The sequence below is a fragment of the Schistocerca serialis genome, chromosome 4 (genome assembly GCF_023864345.2).
Source record: "Schistocerca serialis cubense isolate TAMUIC-IGC-003099 chromosome 4, iqSchSeri2.2, whole genome shotgun sequence".
In the NCBI taxonomy this organism is placed as follows: Eukaryota; Metazoa; Arthropoda; class Insecta; order Orthoptera; family Acrididae; genus Schistocerca; species Schistocerca serialis.
The window spans coordinates 626,799,326-626,820,966 of record NC_064641.1 but is presented as its reverse complement, the minus strand read 5'-3'; the positions used below and the strand labels follow the sequence as shown (position 1 = coordinate 626,820,966).

Here is a 21,641-nt window from a genome sequence, read left to right as displayed (position 1 = left end):
AGAGAAATGTTCTTCCTGCGTGGGAAGTTTCAAAAGAGATCCCCAGTGCGTCCTTCTGCGCGCGCGTTTTCGACTGCTGATCATTGCCGGTCTTCACGGCAGTTTAGTGGGCGTACGCGGATGCGGCAGGAAGAGGCTGCGTAGGAGAGCGTGGAGCCATTAAATAGCGGAATGCGTAGTTTACCGAACGAGGACTTGGAGACATCTGCTAAAAGACGTTATGTATTTCGTTTGTGCCGGAGGAAATTTGAAGTGTGGCGTTTTTGTGTGTGTTCTGCTTTCTAACTTTGGAATGATATCCTGTTTTGTTTTTGAAGGAGATTATCGGCGGGAGAGGCTAGAAACTGTTTTGAGGCGGTGTTGTGGCTGCCTGCTATGCCTGTTTTCCAGTTCATTCACCGGATTTGAGACTCTTTTGAAAGTAATTGGATTGCTACAGGGCACTGATTAATTCTATAGAAGTGACAATTTTAACCCCAACTCGAGGGGCAAAGCGGGGCTAGCGACCCTTGTGCAGATCGATAGTACGTGAGTAGCAATGCAAAAAATTATTTAGGGTCTACCAATAGCGTCTCCGATCAAATTATATAAATTGTCTCACGCGAAACACCCGAAGCTCTGAAACCAAAATTTTGCCAACCGATCTCGTTAAACAAATTAAGAGGTTTTGGTCCTACGTAAAAACAATAAGTGGTTCGAAATCATCTATGCAGTAATTCAATGACTATACTGGCACCAAAACGGAACATAACAGAGAAAAGGCCGAAATACAGAATACAGTTTTCCGAAATCGTTTCAGCGCAGAATATCGTAATATAATCCTCCCTTTCAATGACTGCACGAACGCCGAAATGGCGGAAATTGAAATAACTGGTTGCGGAATAGAAAAGCAACTACAGTCGCTTAGTAGGGGAAAGGCATCTGTGCCAGATGAGCTGTCTATAAGATTCTGCAGAGATTATACGAAAGAACTTTCTCCCCTTTTAGCAACAATTTATCGTAGGTCGCGAGAGCATTAAAGGTACCTTGGCACTGGAGAAAAAGCGCAGGTTATTCCCGTTTACATGATGGGTCATAGAACAGACATGCGTAACTACAGGCCTATATGGCGTCAATCTGTTGTAGAATCATGGAACACTTTTTACGCCCATGTATCACGGCGTTTTTGGAGAAAGAAAATCTCCTGTATAAAACTTGACATGGATTCCGCAAAGAGAGATCTTGAGTGACTCAGCTTGCTCTGTTTCTAAAAGTGCGGTAGGTGTCGTCGCTCAGGTTGATTCCATGTTCTTAGACTTCAGGAAGACATCTGACACAGACCGCAGTGCTGTTTAGTGAAAAAATACGAGCTTACCGAGTAGCGAACCAGATTTGAGTCTGGGTTTAAGACTGTCAAGGAGATAGACGCCGAACTTTAGTGTACAAGATCGACGGATTTAATTCGGGAGTATCCGAAGGAAGTGTGATATGATCGTCATTGTTTACAATATATATAAATGTTCTAGTAGATGACGTGGGAAACTCCTTAAAACAGTTGAAGGATGATGCGGATGTCTAAGAAGGTAGCAATACCAGAGAACTGCGGCGAGTTGTTGGAAAAGCTGTAGAGGACTGATGAATCGTTCAGGGACTGCTAGTTGGTCCTGAACGTAAATAAATTTAACAAATTGCGCTTACATAGGAGGAGAAATTCACTACTGTACAGTTACACTATTGATAATGAAATGTTAGAACCAGTTACTGCAGTAAAATATCTAGGACCAATCATATGGAACGATCTTAAGTGGAATGAACCATGTAAAACAGTTAGTAGAAAAAGCAGACGCCACACACATTCATAGGAAAAATCTTAAGGAAATGTAACAGATATTCATGCGGCAGCATGCGTACGTAATACGTTCCGAAACGCCGCACATAAAAAAGGGGTTTGCAGTTGCTCACACTCGAGTTCTGTTGGTGATAAAAAGGTAGAGTTCAGTGTTTTGGGTAGCCCGTGGGCTAGGGACCTATTGTATTCCCAACAGAAGAATAGTCTTAGTGTCACTATGCTACAGTACAGGCTCAAAGTATGAATATTACACACTTACTCGTGCTTGCGTATATGGAGCAAATCGGTTGGTTCTTTTTGCATTCGATGTGGTCTACTGTGGGGTTAATGGGACTTGTGAAGGCATCATTAGTTTATGGACGGTTCCTCGGAAAACCCCACAAAAAGTTTCTTTTTAATATATTTTAGCAGTCACCAGCGGACCAAACCCAGTCGAGGAATCCAAGACGGCTATGCAAAGCAAACGGCTGAAATTTTTATGTTATTTTTCTAAGATCCTGTTCTCGAACAATGTTGAAAATTTTCTTAATATATTTATCTGTTTCGAAGATAGGGAGGTTCAAAGTTACCCTACTTCTGCACGTAAAATTTGGTATGAGGCTTAATCTAAATAATTAAGAATCACAGCAAATTGCTCAAATTTTAACGCTATATGCTCCTGGCGTTTATCTAGAAGAGTATTTCTCCATTTTCAAAAATATTGTTCCATTATCGAGAAACATCCCAGAAACTTATCCTTTGGGTACCAAAACCCAGCCGCAAATTCCGAGACGGCTATGCACAACTAATGGCCTTTATTTTTACGATGTCTTCTTAATATCCAGATCTCGAACAACCTTGAAAATTTTCTTCATCTCTGTATCTGTTTCCGATGTACAGAAGTTCAATTTTTCTGTACCTGTACACGCAAAATACATAAGTAAAATTCGATGTGAGGCGAAAACGTAGTTTAAGAAGTGATGTAGCACGGAGAAGTATGCTGTAAAACGTCTCCGGTATCATCAGAAGAGTTCTGGAAACCCCATATTGTAGTACTGAAGCTCATGACAATTTTTGTGCACGTAAAATCCGACGTGAGGTGGATAATTAGTTTTACGGTATTTCAATTTCGCGTAAGTAAGCTTTCAAAATTTTACTGAGCCATAAAGATCTTTTCACATGAGCGACCTGTCTTGCTTGGGCAGGGAAAAGAAGAAATGAGCAGAAAAATCTTCCTATTGCAGCACAAAAAAGGTTCCTCTTTACTGAAATACTGGCTGAAAAGTGGGACAGCTGTTGCGTAATTTTACCTTCCTCAGCACCTGTAAAAATGTTCACAAATATTTTTGCTTGTGAATATATTCGCATGCTGAGAGAGGAGGGGTCAGTGACAGTGGGAACAGATGGAAAAGTAATAAATACTGTAAGATAGTAGACAGTGGTTGTGGTATAGAAAGAGCGAAGAACACAATGATAGCGTGAGAGAAAGAGAGGTGCACAGTGGCAGTGGAGTATAGTTGACAGTGACAGAAAAGTGCTAGGAAAACAGTGAAGGAGACAGTGCCAAGGGGGGAGGAATAAAGAGAAAGAGAAAGCGGAAATGGCTGAAAGCCAGTGATAGTGAGAGATAGAGTATATGACAATGACAACGAGGAAGAGGAAGATAGTGACAGTAAGAAGAGACAGTAGCAGGAGGAAGGAAGGAGTGAGATATTAGTAGCAAGGGAGAGCAAGAAGAAGACAGTGAAGTGAGAGGAAACTGTAGGAGTAAGACAGAACGAAGGGGATTGTGGCTGCAATTCAGGAGACAGTGACAGAGAGTCACAAAGAGGTAATGAGTTGGGCTGAATGAGTGAGTGAGATGGGCAGCTGGGAGCGGATGGGCATGAGCGACTTGGAGCGATGAACTATTGGGTGTGAGTGAGTTACAGTTAGGGTAGCTTGTGAAAGTTTGAGGTATGTTGCATGTTAGAAAAAGCCCGAAAATGTTCGCATGCCAAAATTTTTGGGAACATTTTTAAATGTGCTGAGGTAGGTAGAATGAGGCACCTGGTATTCCACTTATCAGAGTCTTGAAATAAACAGGAACATTTTCACAGTTTTTGTGCTCCGATTGAAGAACTTTTTCCATTGGTTCTTCCAAGAGAGAAGTGACTCACAAAACATTTGAGGACTGGTTCTCGAGTATTTTCCGTGCGTCTGGAACCCTTACCAGGTTTGTTTGTTTGGTACATGGGGCGCTCAACTGCGCGGGCATCAGCGCCCATACAAAAGTCCAATTTTTACGTAGTCCAATCTAGCCACTGTCGTGAATGATAAAGAAAACAACACAAACACCCAGTCACCGGGCAGAGAAAATCCCCAACCCGGCCGGGAATCGAATCCGGTACCCCGTGATCCAGAGGCAGCAATGCTAGCCACTAGACCACGAGCCTTACCAGGTTGGATTAATAGAAGAGATAGAGAAGATCGAACGAAGAGCGGAGCGTTTCGTCGCGGGATCGCTTAGTTGGCACCACAGCATTAAGGAGATGCTCAACAAACTCGAGCGGCAGGCTCGACAAGTGAGAAATTCTGCGTCAAGGAGAAGTCTGTTATTGAAATTCCGAGAAATTATTTTTCCGGAAGAGCCTGGCAGCACATTTCTTCCTTCCAGTTCCCGGGTTCGATTCCCGGCGGTGTCAGGGATTTTCTCTGCCTCGTGATGGCTGGGTGTTGTGTGCTGTCCTTAGGTTAGTTAGGTTTAAGTAGTTCTAAGTTCTAGGGGACTGATGACCATAGATGTTAAGTCCCATAGTGCTCAGAGCCATTTGAACCATCTTCCTTCCACATACGTCTCAGAAAATGAAAACAACGAGAAAATGTGAGAAATAGGGCTAATACGAATATTTGCCGACAATCGTTCTTCCTACCCGCCACTCGCGAATGGGACAGGGAAGGGGGGATCAGTTAGTGGTACCAGAACTATAGTGCGCCGCACACTTTCAGGTGGCTTGCGGAGTATTGATGTAGATGTAGAACGAACGAAAGGGACTATCCAAGAGATGGTGGTTTAGCTGCGGGGTGGGGTGGAGGGGAAGGGGGGCACCAGACAAGGTGAAATACAGCCATGCATGTTTAAAACTGTATGGGACGTGCAAGTATTGTAACAGCAGCATTGTGGGTTCCATCCGAAAGTGTAATGCTGAAGCGCTGTTTGCTGCACGGCGATCTCTGCCTGCGGAGTACCGAGGCGAATAGTCGCTCGCGTGGAGGCTCCTAACGGTTGCGTGGAGGTGAATTATTGCAGGTCGCTGGGATTCAGGTGGGGTGCGGCGACGCCGTAATGATTGGTGGGTGAGCGAGTACCCGTGTTGGCGCGGCTCGCAGAGTTCAAGGAACGAGGCGGCGGTTCGCGGTCACGGGCGACCGGTCTGGGAGCGCGGCCGCCGCTGCGGCCCGGCGCTTCCTGTTCTGCGGAATCCCTAATGGCCGCGTTCCCCCACGCATTACGTAACAAGTAGCGCCTCCGAGGGGGCGTGTCTGCGAGACCTTCCGGGGTGCTGTACAAGATTACGTTACGTCGACATAACGCGACGAAAACGAAACTACTTGAGAAAAGTTTAGTACCAAACTCAAGACTCTGACAGCATTCGGCTGTTCAGTGCAGAACGTCAAATGAAACACCTTTCAGCCGTCTAGTTTCCAAACCGTTATTTTATTGGGCTACCAGTTTCGGCGAATTATTACGCCATCTTCAGACCCCCTGACCGATGTGAAGGAAGATTCCAACCTCAGTTGCGGCCAAAATAGAGGCCAGCATTCAAACAAAGACTGGTATCGGCAGATTTCTGCTTGATAAAGTGAACACTTCAGAAATCAGATTCATCTTTGACTGGTTTGTTTGAATGTTTGTCTGACAGTCGGCAGATGATATGCTGGCCCCTATTTTGACCAGAACCGAGGTTGGAATCTTCCTACACGTCGGTCAGAGGACCTGAAGTTGGCGAAATAAGTCGCCGAAACTGGTAGTCCAATAAAATAACAGCTTGGAAATTAGACGGCTAAAAGATGTTTCATTTGACGTTCTGTTCTAAACTCGTGGCTGCATGATGCTTGTTTTCTTTTATTCGGAAACCATCTCAGTATCGTTTTGACCATGGGAAATTATTAAGTACATCCCCCTGTGTCATGGAAGTAAGAGGTATACCTACATTCTCAACACATCAGTAGATCACTCTGTCTCGAAAGTTAAGGAGGCAATGAGGTTTGTGTACACTGCCCAGACTGTCAAGTCTCAAAATTTCGAGTTTACACTGTGCACGTATTGACGCGAGGAAACACGCTAGTAACGAGGTCGAATCTGCCCGAGCCGGCCGAAGTGGCCGTGCGGTTAAAGGCGCTGCAGTCTGGAACCGCAAGACTGCTACGGTCGCAGGTTCGAATCCTGCCTCGGGCATGGATGTTTGTGATGTCCTTAGGTTAGTTAGGTTTAACTAGTTCTAAGTTCTAGTGGACGAATGACCTCAGCAGTTGAGTCCCATAGTGCTCAGAGCCATTTGAACCATTTTTTGAATCTGCCCGAGGGATTAGCAACGAAGGACGGCATGCCAGCCAGTGTGGATGTGGATTTTAGTCCGTTTCCCACATCCTAATAGGTAAATACCGGGCTGGTTCCCATGTCCCATCTCAGATAGATATGCGCAAACCCTTAGAGTATGATCTCCGTCTTGAACATCTGCTTTACTTTAGACGCAGACAGATGGGGTACACAAATTCCGTCCTGAGGGGAGTGGCGCTGTCAGGGGGCCACCGACTGTCTCTATCATTGCCAAAACCCTTACAACAACGCAGACCCAGTAGTCGAAAAACAAAAGGCTAGGATGTAGAAGGGCAAGACGCGCATTGTCACTTTGCTGGCAGAAGATTTGTCAGTGCGGGAAGTTGCCGGCCGAATTGGCGTACAACACAGCGACGCTGAAGATCTGCCTAGTAGTGGTCGTCCACAGTCAACAACACCAGCTCGTAAACGCTCTCTACAAATTATGACTCGCACGTACACCTAAGAAAATACAAGAGAGTTGCTCGCTGTCTTTCTGGAAGTAAATGGGTGAATGGTAACTTTGTGTCGAACGAGACAATATTAAAGCGTTGCACACAGTGCATTTGGCTTCAAGGCGTTCAATATGAACAACAGTATAAACCCCCCCCCCCAGAGCAGAGATGCCCTAAAATTGCAGATAACGCATTACCTGGTAATATACTTGTATCAGTGGCATATGGTTTCCCTTGTCGACGAGTCAAGGCCATGCACAAATGCTTCTTTCGGGCATGCAGTTCCCATACGCCCTTCGTCCTTGTCGAGGGTAGCTTAAGGCCAGTGCTGTGCCATGACAGATTTCTGTGTCATTGGATCTTCATCATCATTTTCTTTGCGCTTTTGTCCCACTTCAACGCGGGATCGGCCCTGTTCCTATGGATTTGGCGATGTGAGTGCAGAGGGTAGCCGTATGCCCTTACTGTCGCACCCCGTACCCCCTGGAACGGAATTAGTGTACCCCAGTTGTCTGCATCTAGTGTGAGCAATGAAATAGTGCGAACGTTTTACACATGTCTGGGAGTCGTGTAACTGAGGCGGGACGTGAGGAACAGTCCGCTATTCACCTAGTGGGATGTGGAAAACCGCCTAAAAACCACATCCAGGCTGGCCGGCACACCGCCCGCCGGGCGCATTCGAACCGGGGCTGGCGCGCATGTCCGAGTCCAGGAAGCAGCGCATTAGCACCGTCAGCTAAAGCAGGCGGTTAATTTTGTGTCATTGGATAATTTTTGTGAATACAGGGACTGCCCGCCCGGTTGGCAGTGCGGTCTAACGCACTGCTTTTCGGGCGGGGAGGAGCGCCTGGTCCCCGGCACGAATCCGCCCGGCGGATTTGTGTCGAGGTCCGTTGAACCGGCCAGTCTGTGGATGGTTTTTAGGCTGTTTTCCATCTGCCTCTGTTACACTATGTCGGCGATTGCTGCGCAAACAAGTTCTGCACGTACGAGTACACCACCATTACTCTACCACGCAAACATAGGGGTTACACTCGTCTGGTGTGAGACGTTCCCTGGAGGGGCCACCGGGGGCCGAACCGCACAATAACCCTGTGTCCGGTGTGGGGGCCGGCCGAGCGGTTCTAGGCGCTCAGTCCGGAACTGCGCGACTGCTTCGGTCGCAGGTTCGAATCCTGCCTAGGGCATGGATGTGTGTGACGTGCTTAGGTTAGTTAGGTTTAAGTAGTTCTAAGTTCTAGGGGACTGATGACCTCAGAAGTTAAGTCCCATAGTGCTCAGAGCCATTTGAACCATTTGAAATACAAGGACTGATTTATTTATGTCAATAAAACTACATATTTATTTCCGTCTATTAGTTCCTTATCTCAAAGTACTCAGGTTAGAATCCTTTACCGTTTTTCCAGCCCCTGCCAATTAAAGAGAATGCGCCAGCTTCACAAATTTACATTTTGTCAGCGTGTAAAAGTTGGCTTTGTTGACTGTACTTAGGCCACTAAACATTAAAATCATTATAAGTTTTTAACACATTTATAGTATTTCGACAGTGTTGTGTACATATCTCAAGGGGTACACAACAATACTACGAGATGCCGCTCACCTTATAGGCACAATCACTCCGTTCGCTCCTTCTCCGTTTCAAGCGTCAGCCCGCAATGGCACTCGCCAACTGGGAATATCTTTCTGTTTCCGCGCCGCGTCCATCTGCGGACCGTATTCGTCCACCAATAGTGTTGCCAGCTGCCAAAGAGAGCGCTGTCAACCGGGGACTGCTTTGCTTCCTCCTAGTGCTGGCGGAGATGGTCATCCATCCATCGACAGTTACAAAAGCGACGAGCGGCGCGGACGCATTGAGAGCTCAGATCCCACAGTCAGAGGACACAGTTCAATGCCTGAAGCCAGCTCAGACAGTTCCTGCAGTTCGCCTAGCACAGACGGTGCCAACATTTCCTGCAGTTACGCTTCGGAGCACAGTTCCACGAGTTCCGTTCAGAAGACGATACTTCCAACTTACCAGTCATTGTTTACGGAGAACTATAGTCCGATCCAGGAACAATTGCGGTTCGCGCAGCTCGAGACACGGACGGAGATTGCATTGTTGCCGGTTCCAAGCGACGGTTGCGGTAAGCACGGAGATACGCTCTGGGCTTGAAGAAAGCTCGGGTCCGCATATTATCTCTCTCGCTTGCTTGTGCAGAATTTTTCGCTACCATCACCTTCAGCCGTGACGATTCGCAACACATGGAAGAAAAATTCACCGAATCACTTGCTACGATCACGTTTAGTGCTCTCTTTGGCTACGATATTCACAGCAGAGCGCTGACAATGCTATTGAATGCTCGTTGGCTGTTGGAGAACGCGTGACGTAGGTTCGTAGAACAAGTCTATACTCGATCGCCATCTTTCGTGACTCCACCTACAGGACATTGAAACGAGAGACTGCACAATTATTTTGAGACATAGTGACAAAATCAGAGACTGCCAAGAACAAAAAAGTTATTTAGAGTACATTGTATTGGGTATAGATATCCAGTGCCACACATCAAACTGTTACCAAATTTAAATAAAGTTTCGTAAAATATTCTTAACAAATGATGTTGGTTGTTTCTTTGTTGTTTCTTACTGTTTCGCCACATTTCAGATCTACTGTTGCCCTGTCAAGCAAGAGTTTAATTAATAATACTAGCGTGAAAATTACCGTTTCTTTTATTGAACAGTAGTAAGAATTAGCTTCACTTCTACCGTGGATTTTTGGGCTGAATTAATAGTTTCATTCAGTTACAACATTTCCAGCAGTCAGCCTTCAGCAGACGAAATAACTGCTGAAGCGAAGATACCCCCGTCAGTATCAATATTTCTGAAGCAGCAAACTCTTTGGGTTCAAGAAACACGCCCATCTTTGTTAAGTTCGTCAGAGAATGTGACAAAAGCTTCCTTGTATACTTTGCATGAGTGGACACTTTCTTGGTAAAATAAGACAAAGAGGACTCACTCCTGATGAGATGCGCTGCAAACAGTAGTAAGGAAATCTCCATTATCCTTATATATGTTGAGCGAAACGCTTCTTATCATTCATGTTGCTTGTGCGATCAGTCAAAACTAAAGCCACATTCTGGGCGGGTTTTAGCCGCAGAATTTCGATAAGTCGGTTTATGAGAATCTTAACGTGCAGTAACGAAGAGTCGGTAATTCTACACATGTTCTGTAACACATAGACATTCTTGCTTCCCATTTTCATTCTTTGAATTCACAAATTCCGAATCCCATTGTGTTTTTTTTCAAAGAATTTTTATAATTGTCATCATCATAAGAGTTTGCGAGGTGTACACATCCCGTAACACGTGGTCAGACATTACGTGCTTTTAGTATTTGGTCATCCATACGCTTACGTTGTTATTGGAGGTCCACCACTGCAGTTGCTACTTTCGTCTCAATATAGATTTATTCGTAGTCGTTTATTTGACATATCCTCTGTATAATCTTCCGTAATCCTCAACCTATCTTTGATATGATCACAATATCAACGTTCTGTAATAGATTGAGGTATGTGCCTTGCACATACCAGTACACAAATGATATGCCATTCGGCGTTTGAGGTAAGTTTATAGCTGTATGAGTCTACGAGATGCGGGACAAATGTATAGAAAGATTGTTTTTGACTGTTTATTCATTTCAGGGCTGTAATTCCAAGGCTATAAGATGAATTGTTTACGTATATGAATTATAGGCCTCACTCACTAGTAGCAGAAGTGTATCTGAGTAAGATGAATTGCTAACTATCATTTAGAATCTAACCATAAGCGTAAGTAAACGAAAGTTTTGTCTGTCAAATGAGATAATTGCGTGCGTGAGAACATGGCAGAATTGCAGGAGTCCAAAAGGTCGGAAATATAGCCAGAGAGATGTAACAGGAGCTACACGTAACCAGTAAGAGTCGATGCGACATTCTTGTGTAGTAACTGAGAATCCGTAGAACTTTAAAGCGTAATTAACAAACCAGTTCTTAGATTTTTTTGACAACTGCCGAGTGTGTTTGTGCAGTGATTAAGGCGCCCGCTTTCGGAAGGAATGGGCTCAAGTGTCCGTCTAACCAGCTAAATTTGTATCGGTGGTGTATTGATATCGCTTAAACCGACGCGGGGGTGCGTCATTTGAGTAGGAGACTGACGATTTCCTTCTGCATCGTTATCCAGTGTAATCTTGTGTTCCGCTTTTCGATTTTTCTTGCTTCATTTATCAAAACAATTTTCCACTAATCTTACATCTTTGATTCCTCCTGATGGGCGAGGTGAGGCGTTAGTTAAGAAGTTCTGCAAGACGGGTTCAAATCACCAGTCACTTATTTTGATATGAGTATTCTAGTAAATTAGTTCGAGTGAATTCGTGGTGGTTTCGATCTCGTATCCTGGGCCGGCAAACAAACAGACGTGTCACTTCGGTATTAGTTTGAAGAATGCCAGAATATGTAACGGGTACTGATTAAGAAAGTGTAGCCAGAGTTTTATGTTATTAAATATCAGAACGTTGTCATTCACGGTGAAACTAACTTGACTTAAACGCTTTCCATTCGCCCTTCCTCCTACAGATGTTGCATCCAGTTTAGGTATTTTTTCGTTCCTAATGTCTTAGCCGTCGACGGGAGGTTAAACCGTAGCCTTCTTTCGAACAGAGCTAGCTCTAGCTAGTAGTTCTTCTCGTTGAATGCGGCAATTGGCCGTAGATGGAGGGCACATCATTTAGCCAGCTGAGAATGTTGCCCAGTGCAGTTACATCACGCGACTTGACGTTTTCACTGGCGCAGCAACCCAGAAAAGTTCGGCTCCATACGCGGTGCCAACGAAATCTATCGCAGATGAAAGTAAGAACTTCCATTCATCAAGTGGTCTGCTGTGCTACTATTTCAGTGTGGTGTGAGCGCAGTTTGATCACTACTACAAATAACATAATGTTGTTCTCATCAACTCTTTTATTGCTAGTATTACGTGTTTTTTCCATGCAGTGTGATAATGTTTGCAGTGTTGGTTGGTTCCTGGTACAAATACAGCGCAGTGTCACAACATCCTGGTGTGGTTCACACTTGCTATTCCAACACAGTTTCCATTTTTACGGAATTATTCTCGCATCTCTGCCTCTGCAGGCTGATTAAAAATCGCTCCGCAAACTGTTCGGCTGAAAATAATGAGAAATGAACAGATCAATGTCTGTGCAAGAAAAGCAGTATGTGCGCCGTAGTGTGTTTGTAGAATGCGAAATGCACCTATTGGGATGGTATTCTTCAAAGAGCACTTGTGCGTGGGATCCCAAACGTATGTTTCTAGTAATGACGAGATTCCGGTGGTCACTTTTCGTGGCCACCAGTCGTCTAGAGAGAAAAAAACCCTCCCTTCTATTGATAATCGAGGGTCCTAAACTATTGGAACTATTTTAAAACAAAAACAGCTTCGAAAGTAATTCGTGTTAATGTGTTATGTAGAGCCAGGACACGAGTATAGATTCTGTCACCTCCTTTATATGGCACTGTGCACTTTGGACAGGCAAAGTCTATTCTCGCGTAAAGTTCAGTGGTTCCTGTTTAGATACCTTCGAACTAAAAGAGTTGTGCATGGGGTATTAAAATATTTCGCAGAGAAGAGTTACTTTCATAATATTCCATATTGCATATAGACAATGCCTATCGGCCTTCCACATCTGTGCTCATTACCGATAGCAGCAGGCGCCGCGCACGTCCAGTATGCAAGCCGCATCGCACCGGTGTTTGCTGACTCGCATACACAATAGGCGAAGCGAATCGATGAGTAGTGATGGCAGTACTTGATCGAGTCTCAAGCCCTACGATTTCCCTGATGCGTTTCCGCATGGTGGATGCTTAGATTGGATCCGGAGCTGCATAATCCAGCTTCACCAAACAGCTACAATTATTTCTTTGAAATTTATTTGCTGATCGGTTCCAGAAACTTATATTTTTCCATCATCAATACTGAATATTATACCAAAACGACTTCATTAAAGATCCATCCATAAAAATCCCAGAAAAAGCTAGCACCGTGCTTTAGTTGGTGCTCAGTTAGGATGCCACTGTAAAGTAGTGTGCTATAAAATGAACAAATTTAACAGAGTGCCATTTCGATTTGATATGGGTTGGGAATGTTCTATGATTTTGTACTGAAAGTTATACGGACGATGAAGGATTGTAAACTGAGTGCATTGAGGAGGCTTGTAAACTGAGTACGTTGAAGTAAGAAACTATAGTCGGAAATTAATATTTACACAGTCTCTTTAAGGTAGTCAGCACGAGTTTAACATCATTACTTGAAAGCAGGTTACCACAGGTGCTGCCAAGGCTGTACAATGTTGCAATGTAGTTACAGTTTCATATTGCTTCTGTTAGAAGTTATTTAGTTTCGAGTAGAAACAGTTTTAGTTTCACAGTACGTTTGCACAAAATTTAAAGCAGTTAAAGGGTATCTCTATAATTTGTGTGTGTGTTGATGTAAAGATGTGACAATTTTATCTGTACACAGATGCTTGCAAAACAGATTTTTTTCTGCTATCAGCTGTTACTTACGATGTAACAAAGCCAGAATTTAACAGTGATAACTATTCATTTTGCGACATAGCCACATCTGATATGTGTGGGAAAAAAATTCGTGTTGCAAACAACATTTGTGTAAAGATAAAAATGTGACATCTTTACATTCAGATACTCTTCGACTTGTTTAAATATTGTGAAACTGTGCTGTGAAAGTAAAATTATTTTAATGCATGTAAATATTTTTACACATACTGTACCTAGAAACTACATCACCAATGCTGGAACAGCAAACAATATCACTTTTTATCTTAGTTTTGTTAAGAATTGCAGCTACATTTACAACACAATGGGACATTACAGACTGGCCCTCTTCATACATATAGCATTTAAACGTCCGAGCCCGAACATTAATTTTTTAAAGTAATGCGATGCAATCCCCCCTTCCCCCCACAAAAAAACCAAAAAATTAAAAATCATATTTGATTATTGGAATACTTCTGAGCGATGTTATCTACAAAACATTTGTACTTCCCTGACGAATTCTTCAGCAACTAAGTTCGGAAGTTTAGTTGGGATTACGTATGGATCCTGTATTATAACGTATATTTTGCGTTTTCGGATAACGTGAAACATAAAAACCAGTTAAACGATAGAAACGCGCTTTAGAGTGCCAAACATTGAACATTAATCTACGGCATAAACATCATGATGATTTATCTGAGTGTTAACAAATGGAAATATTAAATAACAAACACTGAATCACAACTTTTTAATTAACATTTACATGTAACTACTGGTGGTATAGAAATAAATAAAAATTTGATCCGGAAAGCGAAATTATTTTTGTTAAAGGAGAAAAAATATATACATAAATGACTGTTCAAGCCATGGGAATGAAAAACTATTTTTTTATATTCGACGTTTCTCATTTTTGTACCAAATTTCAAGTTATTGGCGTTTTCGTGGGAATAGTAATTATTTTTGTTAAAAATTACAATTCATTATTTATTAATTAATATTTCCATTCTTAATAAATACAGAATTCAAAAAATATTTAAAAAAGCGTGCTAGTAGCGAGATTCAAACTATCGACTTACAGAATTCAAACAATTACACATCCTGAGCTACCAACCAGTCCATTAATAAGTATCAAATGTTTTGTAATTAACAGCGCTGGTATGTCTTGTAATCTTCAAAGGGTATTTTTTAAATTTCGTTAGGAAATTAATATACGGGCGCTGGCTCCATAAGGTCTCCTTGTTACATTTGTAAAAAAAAATAAAAATAAAAAAATAAAATACAAAAGTGTTGCCGCTGCAGGATGTTGTGCACGAACTGATCTCCGATTACGTCCCATAAATGTTCGACTAGGATTCATTGTCGGGCAATCTGGATGGCCAAATCATTCGTTCGGATTGTCCAGAATGTTTTCAAACCACTCGCGAACCTTTGCGCCCCTGTGTTATGACATCGTTGTTTGGGGACATGAAGTCAAATAGAAGCTACAAACGGCCTCCAAGTAGACGAACATGACCATTTCTAGTCGACGAAAGTTTCAGTAGGACCACAGGAGACAGTCCATTCCATGTAAACACTGCCCACACCATTATGGAGCCACCACCATCTTGCACAGTGCCTTGTTGATAACTTGGGTCCATGGCTTCGTGCTGTCTTCACCACACTCGAACCTTTCCGTAAGCTCTCACCAACTGAAATCGGGATTCATCTGACCAGGCCACGGTTTTCGAATCGCCTAGGGTCCAACCGGTATGATCACCAGCCCAGGAGAGGCGCTGCAGGCGGTGTCTTGCACTCACGTCAGTCGTATCCTGACGTAGCTTATTAACGCCAAATTTTACAACATAGTCCTAACGGGTTCGTTCGTCGTACGTCCCACATAGATTTCTGTGGTTATTTCACGAAGTGTTGCTTGTGTGTTATCACTGACAACTGTGCGCAAACGCCGTTGCTCTCGGTCGTTATGTGAAGGCCGTCGGCCACTGCGGTTGTCCGTGGTGCGTGAAATTTGGTATTCTCGGCACACTCTTGCCACTGTGGATGTCGGAATATAGAACTCCCTAACGATTTCCGGAAGGCAATGTCCCATGCGTCTAGCTCCAACAACCGTTCCGCGTTCAAAGTGTATTTATTCCCGTCGTGCGGCCATAGCCACGTCGGAAATCTTTTCACGTGAATCACGTGAGTACAGATGACAGCTCTGCCAATGCACTTCCCTTTTATACTTTGTGTACGCGTTACTACCGCCATCTGTATAATTGCATATCACTATCTCGTGACTTTTGACGCCTCAGTGTATATCACATCGCAATTTGCCCACGTACACTTAAAAGAATCAGTGTTAACATATTTTGAAACAGTGATGGAAAAGTGATGACAGGCACTTGAAGATGAGCATCCAGGGCCCGAAATGCAACGTGCATTGAAAGAAAATCACGACTACTGACAGACGGCAAGTCGTTGTCTTACAATTTTACGAAAGTAACACGATTATTGTCCATAGACAATTTGCACATCATAAGACCACTAAAGGTCACAGCATCTGTTGAAAGTGAGGAACCCGATGTGAACAAGCGTTTTTTAATGAATATTCTTCCATACTTAAAGTCTATTACGCAAACAAATCTTTGTCGAGAACCTTGGCGAGCACTCTGTAGTGTAAACGAGCCAGTTTCTCGTGGTTTCTAACCATGGCGACGGATTTCTTCCAATTAGTATGAGGCATATTGTGAAAATTGTCTGTGTTCATTCGTTTGCTTTCTAGCCTTTACACTCTCCTGCACCATAGCCAGTGGATACAGAGGGACTTTTTTTTGTTAAGGTAGCGTCAGAAACATTGAAGCGTCAGTTATTGCCATGCAAATATACGAAACTACAAACTGTGGAACTGCGTTTCCGGGTCACAGACTATTTTTAAATAAAATAACAATCCATTTTGATTGTAAACATAAATCCCCTTTCTCCGCTGCATATCGAATAGAATTCAAATTGGAAATGATTATACAATGGAGGGGCTCATTATTTTTCGTTATCCCCTTGCTCCACTACAGATATTAGAGAGGGGCCTGTGCAAATCATCTCTTTTTTTATGCAATTGTCCGCTGGAGTGTTTTATGAATAGACAGCGACAGAAAGAATGTCAGTTGTCATGTACGAAGCTAATGTGCAAAATTTTTATATCCGTTTATTGAACTGCAGACGGAAATTTGATAGCTCAGTCTTACCCGTGAATACCGATACTTAAAAGAATGGTTACACACGCATTCATATTCGAAGAAAAACGAATCCTCAACTTTTTACCGCAGAACACGGGCAGAAATTTTGTAAGGGCTGGTGAGGAGCAATTCTTGCCTTGGAACGGTGAGAACTTATTTGTTGGGCTACAGAACTGTTTTTTGGGTGTAGCTCGCACTGCTTCGGCTGCGAATGTTGGCGTAGAATTAAACACATCATATCTAACACTTAGCGAGTTTCAAGTGGTAACTGAATTGGCAGCATGCGTAGCTGAAAAACCTTTTTTCCGACTACGGTCGGAGGAACGGTAACAAAGTGTTAGAGAACAAGGTGAATAGTTCTACGATGTTAGGATTCTTTTGAAAGCTTTGATGCTAAGGTGATTTTATGAATTAGTAAGTATCGATGCGTTCTAAATGTACACCAAGTTAATAAGTCACAAATACTTATTGCTGTTTGAATCTTTTTTAGCGTACCTTTCTAATTTTCAACTTCCTCTTTACTGTGACTGTATGTAGACCGAAATAGGAATTGCCTTCCGCAAGCCTTCTGCTACCGCCTACTGTCTTACAGTTCAGCTGGTAGGCATAGCTTCGCCGCTAACTAATGGACAAAAAAGAGACCGACACGATAACGCGTGAAGGACGCACACTCAATGAAAACAGGCACCAGCTGGCGGCCAGTAGTCTCTCTTAAAACGCAGCAACTACAAAATCTGGCAAACACTGGAACCAGAAGCACATTTTTAATCAAAAGCAGCACGATTCGTATTGATTACTGCTGAGAAGATGCTATTTCTTCCTTTGAATCAAGGTATTTCGCACTGGTCTTACCGCTAGCACACTGACTAGTACTCTACACTTGTGTACGACTCATGTCGTCAGACACTAGAAAATTTTATTGTTGACTGCCAAGTCGTAGATAGGACACTGATATTTATTGCTGCTTTATTACGTAATCACACGACTGGCATGATAGCAGTTAGCATTCCAACATATTACATTGTACAAGTTCACCTTGCTCACCGCCCATCTAGGAATATCATTCGACGAGCTCTTATTGCGTTGTACATAATGAATGTATTTAAGTGCAGTATGAATATGGTGACCACAATTCCAAACGAGCCTTATATATTCCAGACGAAATTGTACACTACCGTCAAGTACTACTAATGATCTACTCGTCCAGCCGTATTACATCCACATTAAAATAAATGCTGTGACTGGCAAATACATACAGTTTAAACCAGTTTTTCAGTAAAACCGCAGATCTCAGGAGATCAGGGCAGTAGTGGCCATGTTGGAGAAAGTCAATACTGTGTACTGGACTGGTAGTCGCAATCAGACATTTGCTTTTCGGAGCCGATATTCTGCACATAAGCCTTCCGGAAGGCGTAAATGTTAGCAGCATTTTATTACAACGGTGTGACCATAGAGATCTGCCTCTGTTTGATTAGGACACGGAAGGGAAACAGTCGTGGTCTTGCCGAAACTATCGCCCATACATCCTCCTGTTATCATATAAGAAACACACAGAAAACCGAAACTAGAAGGCCCAGTCGAAGTGTGTCCCCCGTGTTTTCTGTTTATCAATCTAGAAATGTTCCCCAATATTATGCTATGTGAAGTATTTGGCTTTCTCTTCCATGTTTTGTCATTTGGCCACTCGAGGCTATTCTTATCATTTTGCCTTCCTCTGTGATAATGTGTTCTCACCACCTGGTGTCCTCTTCATTACTTTTTCTTACTTTTCGTGTCTCTCTCAACCACAGTTGTTATTTAGTTCTTTAATATTTCAAATGAAATTTATTTCTAGAATTATGGTAACTCTAGTAGCCTGACGCTTTAAAACCTCGTTTAAGACTAAAGAGACCTATTATTGGATAACACTCAAGGTTTTGGTATATTTCCAATGTCCAGTGACTGATAGAGAATCTTAGGTATGGTGCTGATGCTATAAGTGACCTGTTAAGGGTACATTCACGGAAATTACTAGAGGAATGAACGTACTTTTTGTGGAAGTCTCTTCGGAAAGTTTACATAGCAGCATAAACAGATTCGTGTTTCAACACGATCCATTGAAGATTAAAACAAAGGTACGAATAATAGCGTTAGAATGTTCTCTTCGCTGCTTTTGAAGCATATCAGTCGTAACTGCGAAACTCAACTCTTGCTTATACAGCATCGGCTGTCACAGTGAAACAAAAGGTACATTAATAACGAATGAATGTTTTATCATGGTCCCTAAACGTATTAATTGAGACAGGTATCAAAGGACTTTTTCCTGTGGTGTAGCTTCCTTGAAAGTGATTATGATTTTTGTTTTACGCATTTGTCCAAGAACGTTATTTTGATGCGCGAGCATCAGGGTGATTTCAGGGTGATTTCAATCCCATATTTATGTTTCAATCATCATTATAAGAAACCTCTCGGATGAACAACTATCTCTTCAATGTAGAACACTTCGAAAAATACGCATATTTCTTTCCATTAAAACTGAAATATAAATGGTCGTTAACATAAACAACACCACTACACATTCTTGTATATTGCGTATCAGAAGAGCGATCTTGGTAAGTACTCCACAAGGGCATACCACTTCGACAGAACAATGCTTACTGCGGTGTTCAAACTACCCTTCTGATTAAAACACCTTCACCAACCCACGCCACATAGTTCGTCGCAACTGACCTGATGTGACTTTCATGTTTCGACTGTTCAGACTACGAATAACATACGGCGGTCCTTTAGATTATATTCATCCTTATTTACATCTCTCATTACTCTTAATAACTCATATTTAAATACAGATGGCGAATCTTCCTAAACAAAATAACGAATTTTCGCGTGTCGCTTATGCAGAATGGTAACTGGAATTCCATCGTTCCCAACATACATCGACAAAATTTGCCTCACACACTGAGGCATTAAGTGGAACGTTTACTCCATACTGAATAGTGGCTGGTCTGAATTGACTGTGTGGGAATGATCTGAGAAGTTTTCTTGGTGTCACACTTTCATTGCTGTACGTTGATGAGGACATTATCCAGATATCGGAAGAATAATTCTTTTGCTATTTAGCAGACCTAAATGACCTGCATGCTTAGCATTGTAGACGAGGTGGAAATCGGTCAATTCTATACAGTCGCAGAGGGGCTCCCCATTATATGGTAGTGCCTGACTATAAGACCTTACTGAAAGGACTGTCCCAAAGGTTTTTAGATATTGATCACGGTGACTCCGAGGAGCTTAATTGTGAGGAAAAATATATCTGCGGCTTTTGTCTACATGTCTTATTTTTAAATCTGTAGGTTGTGACTTAATATACAGGGTGATTCATATTAATGTTTAAAAAACCCCGAAGCGACTTAGAGACAAATAACTGAATAGAAGGCACACAGGAACACAAATGTCGGGAAATATCCCCAAAAAATGGTTCAAATGGCTCTAAGCACACTGGGACTTAACATCTTAACGTCAGTCCCCTAGACTTAGAACGACTTAAACCCAACTAACCTAAGGAGATCACACACATCCATGCCCGAGGCAGCATTCGAACCTGCGACTGTAGCAGCAGCGCGGTTCCGGACTGAAGCTCCTTGAACCGCTCGATCACAGCGGCCGGCAATGTGTTGGGTAGGGACACTACGAATGTAGTGTGTGGACATATAAGGTGAGAATGTGGGTCTCGCGGGAGGTGTGTGCGAGATAGTCCCTGGAGTCACACTATCCTCTGTGCCCTCGGTGGCTCAGATGGATAGAGCGTCTGCCATGTAAGCAGGAGATCCCGGGTTCGAGTCCCGGTCGGGGCACACATTTTCAACTGTCCCCGTTGACTTATATCAACGCCTGTACGCAGTTAAGGGTATTCATTTCATTGTAAGTTCTAAATAGCGCTTTCCATAATCCACCAGGCACGCACCTCAAGTTACGGAAACCGTAATGGTTCGAACTTGGGGGTTCATATCGTTTAGATGTCAGAGAAATTGGAAAGAATACCGGAACAAGCAATTGGCCACAACTCCCACCTCTTTAAAAATTCAACAAATAAGCTAACAGGATTTGATCTTCCCTGTGGTGAATGGTAGAGACTCAACAGCTTCCGAACTGAAGGCGAAGGTATGTCCGAAACTTGAAGAAGGGGGCTTGTTGTGAAAGTTCTGAATATAACTGTTGTGGAAAGGAAATCTCAGTAAGAGAACTCTCTCTTCCATGCATTTAAACGTGCTCTGAACGGTTTGGTTGAAGTGATACCATATGGTACCCTTTCGTTACCAAATTTAAACCTTAACTAGTAAATACTTGCGAATTTTCTGTGTCCCGTACGGTAACAACAATAATAATAAATTCACAGACAAACTGTTGTACTTTACTAGAGCGTCTCATTTACAAGAAGTGAGCATGCTCAAAAGTGGCGGACTGCCGTACGTGATCTGCAACTAGCATATCACTTCACGCAAGAGATTTGACTGTACAAATAGATATAAATCGCTGATTCATTCATTACTAGAAACTTTGTTTTTGTATACCACTGGCCATACAAAATATCGAAAGTCCTCCACCCACAGCAGCATCTCATATCGGTATAACGTAGCACCCGCATGTCCTGCAAATTGTGTAACGTATATAATCACACCCACGCTACCGTTTGCTTTCACTTTCAAAATCCAACTTCCGTAGCGTGAAGCCTGCACCAATCCTCCGTACACATTTAGTTCTGCTTATTTTGCTGTGATTTGCTTGTGCCTCGTCGGACTTCTGTGAATTGTATTCTATATAATGGAAATGGCTGCAGATATACATGTAGCGCCAACGAAACTGGTGTAGGTAAGCCTAATAAAACACAGAAATACACTCCTGGAAATGGAAAAAAGAACACATTGACACCGGTGTGTCAGACCCACCATACTTGCTCCGGACACTGCGAGAGGGCTGTACAAGCAATGATCACACGCACGGCACAGCGGACACACCAGGAACCGCGGTGTTGGCCGTCGAATGGCGCTAGCTGCGCAGC

General features: G+C 42.9%; 1 protein-coding gene and 1 non-coding gene across 3 annotated transcripts in view; one reads left to right on the top strand and one right to left on the bottom strand.

The window, feature by feature from the left end:
• LOC126475446 (heparan sulfate 2-O-sulfotransferase pipe) overlaps nucleotides 1–21,641 on the bottom strand; it is a 291,703-nt gene that overhangs the window by 256,003 nt on the left and 14,059 nt on the right. The gene's annotated exons all lie outside the window — the stretch shown is intronic.
• On the top strand, nucleotides 20,362–20,436 carry Trnat-ugu (transfer RNA threonine (anticodon UGU)). The gene has a single exon. It is a non-coding gene; the product is annotated as a tRNA-Thr (tRNA).